At 43.4% G+C, this 10,135-nt stretch overlaps 1 long non-coding RNA gene across 1 annotated transcript; it reads left to right on the forward strand.

The window, feature by feature from the left end:
• Positions 1-2,837: 2,837 nt before the first annotated feature.
• On the forward strand, positions 2,838-10,135 carry LOC309328281. Its single transcript, XR_014150729.1, has 2 exons — positions 2,838-3,504; positions 3,537-10,135. It is a non-coding gene; the product is annotated as an uncharacterized lncRNA (long non-coding RNA).

Raw genomic sequence — 10,135 nt, forward strand, 5'->3', positions numbered from 1 at the left:
CTGGGAGTAAGCCCTGTTAAACTCAGTGGGATTTCCTTCTGAGTAAACACATACAAGATTGTACTGTTAACCATGTATTTGGTGTGGTATCTGAATTGAGCCAGCTTCCTTGAAAAGTCTCCAATTTCCTTAATTAATTAAGGAAATAAGTGCATTCTTTCTCCCTCTCTCTCTCTCCCCCCCGACCCAACTGCCCTGGGTATTTTCATTTGTTAAGACAGGGAAAGTATTGAAATAATTCGAAAATCAAGCAATGGGGAAGCATGTCAAGATTTTAATCCACCAAAGTCAGCAAATACTTAATTAGGATTCCTGGTGGAGTGAATTGCAAAACATCACTGATAAAAGACAGAGATCATGGGAATGTGTCCCAGAAAATTAGAATGCTCATGAAATAGCAAGTCACCAGATTTAAATATATCCAGTTCAATTTTTTAAAAGAAGAAGCTATGGCTTGAACCCAGAGAAGCTTCATGCAATTGCGGAAGCATCTCTTGATCTGACTCACTCAGCTTTTTGCCCCCCTTTTTTTTTGCGGGGGGCAGATTTTTTATAAGAAACACCCAAACTTGGGGTTTTAGTAGTTCGTTGTTTTTTTTAATGCACCATCTGATTCTTATAAAAATCCAAGGTTGCAAACCAAATTTTAGTCACGAAGAGCAGATATGGCTGAGCAAGTTTTTAATTTTTGCTGAAAACGTATGAATTTTTTTTTTTAACCTAATGGTTAAGTAAGGTAAGGCGGCTTTGTCTTTTTATTTTGTTTTTAAGAAAGGTTATTTTATACTCCGGTGCCACTCTCTTGAATTTGTGGGTGTAAATTTTGATGTTTCAGTCCAGACCCACATCAAACTAAAATGAAATAAAACCCCATTTCCTGCTTCAAATGCACACAATCCCCGTAATTCCAAGGGACACTTCAGGGTTCATGCTTCTGCCTGCAGTTGACATGCCTCTCACACTAGCCAGACACTCTCCAGAGAAAAATTGAGCATGCTTAAATCCTAATGAAATCACTGCAGTTTAAACCTATGCAGTGTTCTCTGGAATGTCCCTGCCTAGAGACTTTAAATGGATGTCAAGGTCTTTGCTATGGAGCAAAGCCGACTGCAGTCCCCTGGGGAATAGCCATCTGCTCCCAGGTTCTGTTGAACAAAAGCTATAGTTGCCCCATCCCCCCACCTTGGTCACCTCTGGCAAATTACCTCCTGCTCTAGGGTAGACCTGTAGCCAGCTGGTGGCTTAAATGCACAGAAGCAGCCTTGGGTGGGGCGGCGAGAGGGTGTATTCACGGACCTGTCCCTGCTTAGGGGACTTGTGCCCCGGGGGGCACAGTGGAGACAAGCGGAGGTCACACAGAGACCATGTTGGGAATTCCTGCTTCTGCCCTTGATGGCCCAAACCCCAAAAAGGTCTTGTACAACCTATCAATGCTAGATCAGTGGAGGGGGGTGGTTGTTTTTAAATACACACAGGTCCTTAGATTGCATGACACATGAGCCATAGCCTGGCTTTAAAACCACACCCTTGGGGTTGGGGTGGAACAGAAGAAAAGAAATTGGTTGACATGTTGGCGAAAATTTCTCAGGCCAGAATCCCATGATTTCAGGCACCCACCCAGCCTAGGAGAATTAGATCCCCAAATCCTCTTTGGTTAATTCCAGAACAGGTCAGGGTTTCAGAAGTTTCTCCCCATCGCAGTGTCGCGTTACTTGGCGAGGTCTCGCCCGGGGAGCTCCACCTGTTGAGTGCCATCTCTAATCACTTTTGGTATCACGTTGCCCTACTTTCAAGGAACCTCAGCGCTTAGTTATACCAAAAAGAAGGGAAAGATGTCTGCCCTGACCCAGAGAACCTGAAAGCCGAGTGTGTCAGGGCAAATGGCTTCCTCCTCGATATTAACTCGTATGTTTGAAATGGGCGACCCTGGGGACTTAGACGGTGAAAACCTGTGCATGTCTACTCAGTGGTAAGCCTCATTTAGTTCAATGGGACTTGCTCCTAGGTGTGCATGTATAGGAAAGCATTATCAAGGACCTTGAACCCCAGGTTTAAATTACCACCCGCCCCGGGTACTGCTGTAGGAAACAAACCAATGTGTCTGAATCCCGCTCCCAGGGAAATGGAGGAGTCCAGTATGAACAAAAAACCCCATTATGTTTGGATTTCGATCTGGGGGTTGGGAAGGGAAGGAAAACCGGGGGGGGGGGTGTTTACAACTGAAACCAAAAGTAATTTTTTTTTGAGAATTGGAATGACTTAATTTTGGAAAGTGGGGAGGGGGGAGGGAAAGATCTTTTCTGCCACAGGAATGTCGAACGTCTTTATGAGGCGATACCAAATATAGACATCAGAAGAATGTAATGTGGTTACTGATCCCAGTCACTCTTACGCGAACTTTAAAAAGAAAGAGAGAGAAAAAATGTGTTATACAAATATGAATACAATGGATTTGTGAGTATCTGTGAAGGACAGGAAACTGCCTGGCTGGCAGCCAGATTACCGAACAAAGTTTTGTCTCTGCGTTCAGTCAGGCACTTGATGGGTTAAATCTCGCTGTTCCCCTGAAGAAAACCCACCCAATCCCCACAGTGCTCCAGAGAGCTTAAAACTCAGGTGAATCCAGTGCTAATTTTCCTGTCATTTGGATTCAAAATAGATTTGCAGCAGTGTCATCCAAAGTATGCTTCTGGGTGTGTTTATGTTCCCCTGTTAACCTAAAAGACCTGCAGGCCTGACTCCCCACAATGTAAAATAAGCCCTGCCCACTTACTAGCTTCTAAGAGGGCTTAACTCCAGGTCCGTGTCCATAGGATTGGGACCTACACAGGCTTATAGGCAAGTGTGCATAGGATTTCCGTTCTTGTGGCACACCCAGTGTTGCTTAGTCTTAAAAGAGCAGGGCGAGCTGCCAAGTCGCCTTTGCAGAGGCAGCTGGGGAAGGCAATGTACCACTCTGCGTACAAATTAGTCCTTTCTTGCACATCTGTCATCCCCAGGGCAGTTCTGAGTAGTGAGCATGGGCAACAAACCTAACCCAGGAGGAATCATTATGTGTCCAGGGCAGAGAGCAAACTATATGACTTTCTCACATGGATGGAACACCATGCCCAAAGATCTCAATTCCATTCAGAGGCTGCTGCAATGGACCTTTCAATCCGAATGTGCAGATTCTGGGGAAATCAAGATTTCTGGGTTTTAAGCTCTCTCAACTTGGGAATCAAATTGCATAGAAATAATTGAGATTTAGTCTAGAGGCATATGTGACCTGATTTTTGAAGCTAACATCGTGATCTTAAGCCAAGCACATTGACATCAGTATGGGTTTAGTGTCGTGCTGGATCAAATTTTGCCATCCCTGAAAGAAGGGCAGAGAAAAAGAGTTCTGTGGGGCAAAGCAATCTTTGCATTGCAATGTACATCTATATTAGCAGAGACAAGACTTCTGTTCTAATTTGACTCGCTGGATGGCCAGGTTTAACCAATACCTTTGGGACTGGGCCTGTTTGTCCCACCACAAAAGCCTTGAGATCCAGGTTTGGGTTGAGCAACAGCAGGCAAATCCAGTTCCAGTGTGTTTTCCACGTTCCTAATGCTCGACTGACAACTTTGAATTTTAGATTGAAGCGGCTGCATGGATCTTGCTGTTTACACTGAAGCAATTTCTGTCCTTTTTCATGCCTTCCAACAAAGAGACGTGTGCAGGAAGGTCAGGCATTGCTGTGTGTTTTAAGGGAAAAGGACGGGGAAAATAGGAAAAAAAGAAAAATGAGAGGAAAATGTGGAGGGAAAAAAGCTACCTCAAGGTATGAAGTTACCTCAGCAATTGTTTTGTTTTTGGGCTTGCTGATATTTTATATAAAAGCTGATAGTCTTGAATATTTTATTTTTTTAATGAAAAGAGAAGTTAAGTTTCATAATTTCTTATGAGCCAGAAGTTGTTATGCAGGTCGGCAGTGTTATGAGCTCTCTATGGAGAACGACAGAGACTTCAGACGTAGCGGAAAAGATGGCAGATCTCTCTCCACCCCTAAAAACGACAGTTCGGTCTTTGCCTTACTCTGAGAATCAAATAGCCCCTCAAAAATATGGCTGGTTTAGGATCTGCACCTTTTGATTACAGTGTCCAAATCGTTAAAATTTGTGTGATTAGACGCCACCCTCAAAAAGGCATATGTAAGAAAAACAAACACCAAACTGCAGTCTAGAGTCTTGTCCTGATTTAAATTCTCTTAATTTGGATGTTGGGGTGAGTTTACTTAATCAGTGTAGGTGGTTGTAGCTCTGTGGTTGGTTGCTTGGATTAAAGTTCAGGCCTGTTTATTCTCTCCGGATTTGGATATCAATGGTTTTTGCTGTTTGGCCTGCAAAAGGTGGGATTTCTCAGCCATGTTTTCCATCAGTAGGTGTTGCTGCTTGCACAGATAATGGCATTCTAGCAATAAAATGCAAAGAGAAATCACTTGAAAATAGCTGGTCCATGGTTGATTGTCTAGGCTAGGGAGATGGTAGCTTCCCCAGCCTCATGGGACCAGCTTGTAATTTATACAAGTGACCAGGTGAGGAAACCACCAGAGACACCACACAATTTTGAGCGACTTTGGTTGCATAAACTCAGCCTTCACTGCAGCAAAACCAGAGAAATCAAAATGGAGGTTTGAGTTTGAGGATTCGGAGGCTGATGATGGTCAAGGAGCAACGCAGATCAGGAACAAAACTTAAGAATCAGAACCCAACTCTTGACCTTGTAGACATGTGACCCTCTTTTCCGCTATGGTGCTGTGACATATTTTACAAAGATTACCTCAGTTATACTGAGGAGAAGCAGGCCGTTATTTTTTTTAAGAAAAGAAAAAGAAATGGGAGCCAATTTTCGGTGTGGTTTTTGTACCTTCTCAAGGATGAAAAGCGCAACCCAAACTGACGTTATTTGAAAAGGTTTGTGGAGGGTTTTTTTTTTTTTTAAAGGAACTTGCGTTTGCTACTCTCCATTGCACTTGGAGTAGAAAGCCCTCTGAATGTGTAATTTTCATCTGTTGTAAATGAATTCATGAGAGGCCAGCTTGACACAGATACTTCTACCCAGAGGCTCTTTTACTCACATATAAACTGGGAATTCTGGGTTTTTGAGGGTTGCTGTATTGGGCTGCTCAATGTATCTTTGCTCTTTTAAAAAAAAGTAACTACCCTTTTCTGTAGAGATTATAGAGACTGAGAAGAACAGCTCCCAAATTTCCCAGCTTCTAGAATAATCAAGTAGTATCAGATTTTCCTTTCGACAACACGTACAGCTAACCATATGGCTCTCTAATCTGCTTTTTTGATTGAAAAACTTTGATGTTAGCCCATGATCAATGTTATGGGGTGGGGTGGTTTTTCTTTTTTCTTTTGGCCCCTTTTATCAGCTTAGGAAAATTGCAAGATGCTCTCTTGTTAGGAAAGGAAACCAGGAATGGTTTATAAAATTAGGAAGGGGGAGGGGGAGAGTATTGTTTCAAATGCATCTTATCTATTCAGGGGCATTGCTAGATCCTTAAAAAATACTTGGGCCATGCCACAAATTTGCATATGCTTAAATACGTAGCGATGCAAATTCAGGCCAACTTTTCAGAATGTAAGCAAAAAAAGGCGCTTTTTAAAGTTTTAAAAAGGAGGTGGGAGGGTCAGGGAATCTGGGGTCTTTTGCAAAAGACCTGGGGCAGAGGGGCCCCTCGGTCGCCCCCAATATCACCCCTGCATCTGTTCTTTTCCCTACAGAAAGTGGGTGGGTGGTAAATCACTTTCCTTCTTTTAAAAAATAAATCTCTCACTTCTCTGCTTTTAATACAGACTTGCATAGACCAGTTTTTAATGATTATTATTCAGACATCAGCCATGACAAATAAAGTGGGTGTTTTGTTTGTCAACAGCAAGCAATTTTGGGTATTTGGTTCAAATTGCAATCTTAGGAGAGGTGGGGGGACACACACTCCCACCCCTTTCCCAACACTCTTAGAATCAAATTGTTGCTGTGTGCAGTTTTTTAAAAGTTCTAGACAAAATGGATAAATGTTTGTTCTGGGTGGGGTGGTTGCCATTTTCCAAATAGGCGTAGAATTAACCATAAGAACCAGGCAACTTTTTGGTGTTCAAATCATTGGCAATGCAGGGATCCTGTAAACTTCCATGATAGTTTTAACAGGCCGTGATTGGAAGATGGGAGCTTCTGTACGCGATGGTGCAGGGAGGGGCACTGGGTCTGCTTTTTAACTATCAAATGTAGATGATGACTACATATTGCAGTGACGAGAGTTCTGTACAAAGCTGGTAAAATGTTAAGGTGTTTGCTTTCAGTAATTTGTTGCTTTTTTGTGGTTGTTCATGCACAGCCATTGGAGTCCGGTCGCACTATGTCATGCCACTAAGGCCTGCTATTTTTTTCCCGCCACCAAATTGTGAGTTTTGCACAGAGTTTTGCCTCTTTTTCTTTAATGTCCACATTTGTCGTTTGGATTGCCTTGAACGCTTTTGAAATTTTTGTTCAATGACTTACAGCTCCCAGTTTTACAGCTTCTGGGAAACAGAATCCACCGCAAATTTCTAAGATACTAGGACTGTGTTTGTGGCTTCAGTTGAGATGAGAATTTGACATTGGACCTGGCGCCTATTTGCTGTTTCAATCTGCCTGTTCCTGCCCTTCTTCCCCCAGGATCTCAAGTTGATTCCTTCCTCCTGCTACAATCATTTTTAATTTCAAAAATGGGGCTGAGATGGCCGTAACGGCATACTGAGGGCTTTGAGTTCTCCCCCAAAGTACTAACTCCAGCTTTACCTCAAACTCTGATTGGTAAACAGCCAGGAAAGTGCTGAGAAATCCCACTGGCTTCTCTTAAAAATAAAATAAAAAAATGTTTGAACAAGCTCTCTGACAGAAAGAGTGCTGGGAATATAGGACCCCTCAGCCATTTCCCACCCATTGTCAAAAGTTAAATATGGGTTTAACATGATTGTGTAACGTGAGTAGCTTGGGAAACCACTTTTATTTTGGGTTATTTGTTTCTTTCTAACCATCGAGCAGTCTGAAAATGGCTCGGAGACAGTATGCAGAAAATCTGTAACATGTTTTCTGTGTGGCAAAAGCCTACTTGGCAAGCCAAGGAAAAGTGACTCCTTTCCCAAAGTGAGGGAATGAAAAATTATTTTTGCTGGTTACGTTAATACCTCAGCCTATCACTGTGAGCTTAACCTGGAAAGCTAGGTGCATTGGGACTCCACAAGAGCATGGTTTGACCCGTTCGCTGCCATTTTAATTATAGTTTAGTGTGCATCCTATTTTGCCCCAAGAGTGAGGGTGAAGGTACCCCTTGCTTGTTCAGTGCTGCTATGCATCTTGGCTTTTATCTTCGCATCAACCCAGAGAACAAGAAGCAGGGTATTTAGTATGCTGAAGTCCTTCTGAACTTGATAGGAAGCAAGTATATTTTCAAGGTCCGATGGGCATAACCAACAAAGCCTTAAGATAACAGGAAATGTCATCCTTAGCGCAACACAACTGCAAATCCAAGCCAACGTAACTGTCATGGTTCCCTCTCCCAGGCCATTGCGCCCTGGGAAGTCTAGTTATTTGAGGAGCCTAGAGATCTCTTAATCAAAGAGCTCTCAGCTCCACCAGAAAACGTTGGAGATGAGGACGATTCTTTTAAACAGGCACAGAACCCTTCAGTTTGTTAACAGATGCTGAGCATTGATAGGAGACCCTTCTAAGACCCCAATTCCCAGAGTGGTTTAACACTCAACCTCTTTCCCCTGGGAACTCTGGGAATTTTAGGTTTGTGAAGAGTGTCAGGGTCTCCTAACAATGTTCAGCACCCTTAACAAACTACAGTTCTTGAAACATAAAGAGTGTGGATGAAGCCTTTCATATCTTCATCCAGCCTTGTGCAAATTAAGCTGGTATAAATACCTCACTCAGGCTGTGTTATGGGGAACTTGGAGGGCTCAGAAGAGGCCGACAAGATTTCCCAAGGGATGGCTTGATTGCTAATACCCACCTTACCTTGCACTGAGGTGGGGGGACCTGTGTTCTAAGATGCGCTCTCCATTTAATGTGGGGCATTAATGCGGTCGTGCCTAGCAAGTATCCCCCGCAAATCTAATGTGCACCCGCTAGAATGTGCCCCAGCATCCTCAGCAATGTGATGGGGTTCGGTGTCAGGCATGCCAGGATTGCTTAGCAAACTCAGACCTGTTCAGGCACCCTAGCCTTTGCACAATGGTGGGAGAATATCCTTACTGGCCCATCTCCCTCTGCTATATGCCCACCAGCTACAGGGAGGGACCGATTGAGAAAGAACGAGCCTCCTCTTTCTAGAATTTGACATAAATGGAATTCATTGGCAAGCTGGTTTGGTTGTTCCTTACCTTTAAAGGCCTGCTGGAGAGGAGGAACGGGACGGTGGAGAAACTTAAAGACTTCAGGAGCATAAATGACTTAGGGGCGATCAGGGCAGGGCAAGGAGCTGTGAAAAGCAAATAACCCTATGACCATTGGAACTTCCATCCAGGCTTATTCTGGTGGTTGTTTTTAAAGCATGCATTTAAGCAGTGCCAGGAGGCCTGGAAACCTTAACGTGAGTGTCCTTCCAGATTCTTAGCGAATATGTGGAATATTCACAGCCTACACTACAGTTAATATGAGGTTGGGGTTTCCATGTGGAGTTCTAAAGGTAGCGGGGTGCAGTTGAACTCTTAACGGCTAATATGTTTTGGAAAATAGACTTTGTGCTCACACTTTGGTTCTCTTAGGACCAAATCTGGAATGTTTTTAAATGGAATCTGGTCCAAGGGCCAGATTACTTTCTTCTTTTTTCATTTTTTTTCATATGCCTTCTGAAGATTTCTCAAGGTATCCCGAGTCTTAGGTCACCAGAAGTACCGGCATATCCAAAAACGGTTGCTTAACTTGCTTTAGAATTAAAAAACAAGGCTTTGGAAGCCAGACCCGTAGCCGTGAAGAGGAATTAGACTCAGGCGGTCATAATGAGCCCAGAGTCATTCATCTGACCTGGCTTTTTTCTTTTTGAAAGATGGGAACAAAACAAGGTCGTTCTTTTTTAAAAGATGTGTGCCAGATATGAATTTGGCTTTTCAAAAAGTTTTTGAAATTGAAGAGGCTCTGTCATAACTTTATTACTTGGAGGATACACAGGTGTTAATAGCTATGAAATTTACACATGCATATACTACCTCAAAGTTCACAGTAAGATACAAATTCTAGAAGAGTGTGAGTGTGTGTGTGCGTGTGTGTGTGTGTGAGAGAGAGAATTATCCACACTCTGAGGCTGTTTCCCTACATAAGCCTTGAAGAAGATGGAAAAAAGAATCCTAGGATCGTCCGGCTACCACCATTTCCCCTTAAACTGGGACAGCTACCTCAAGGAAGAGTAGTAAAGATAACTTATGCAGTGGAATGGCGGCTTCTCTTACTTTTTGCCATAACTGCACCGCAAACTCTTACCCTTCGCTTTAGTTCTGGTGCAGTGGGATCCAGTAAAACTGGCTTAGTGGCACTGTCTGGCCAAAATACAGCAGGGGCCCAAAAGCTCACGAACATGTCACCTGTGAATTCTGCTCTCTCTCTCTTGAGAACTTTGTAAGTTCTGCAACAAGGAAATTCCTGTGGTGCAAGCCGAAACTCCAGTTTTCACGACCGAGATGGGTTATTCTGAAAATCGGCAACGTTAGCCATAGCTGCTCAGAGATTACCTTCCACTTAATCTCGTGGCAGCTGGCATTGCTTGGCATGGATTTCTGGGGCAGGGTATATAGAAACATAGGAAGCTGCCTTATACCAAGTAAGGCCAATGGTTCATCTAGGTCAGAATTATCTACAACACTGACAGGTAGCAGTTCTTCAGAGTTGCAGGCAGGAGTCTTACCTGGAGATGCCAGAGATTAAACCTGGTGCTTCCTCTATGCAAGACATAGGCTACATCCATCCTGGGACAGGGGCTTTGAGTTTTAAGGACCTGTGCCTTTGTTCTGACCTTTCCTTGAGTCTCAAACTTGGGTCTCGAGCTGGTTTTGAACAACAACTCCCATCATCCCCAGCTAGCAGATCCGGTGGTCAGGCATGATGGGAACTGTAGTCCAAAAA

This window comes from Podarcis erhardii (assembly GCF_964252035.2).
Source record: "Podarcis erhardii genome assembly, chromosome: 13".
Classification (NCBI taxonomy): Eukaryota; Metazoa; Chordata; class Lepidosauria; order Squamata; family Lacertidae; genus Podarcis; species Podarcis erhardii.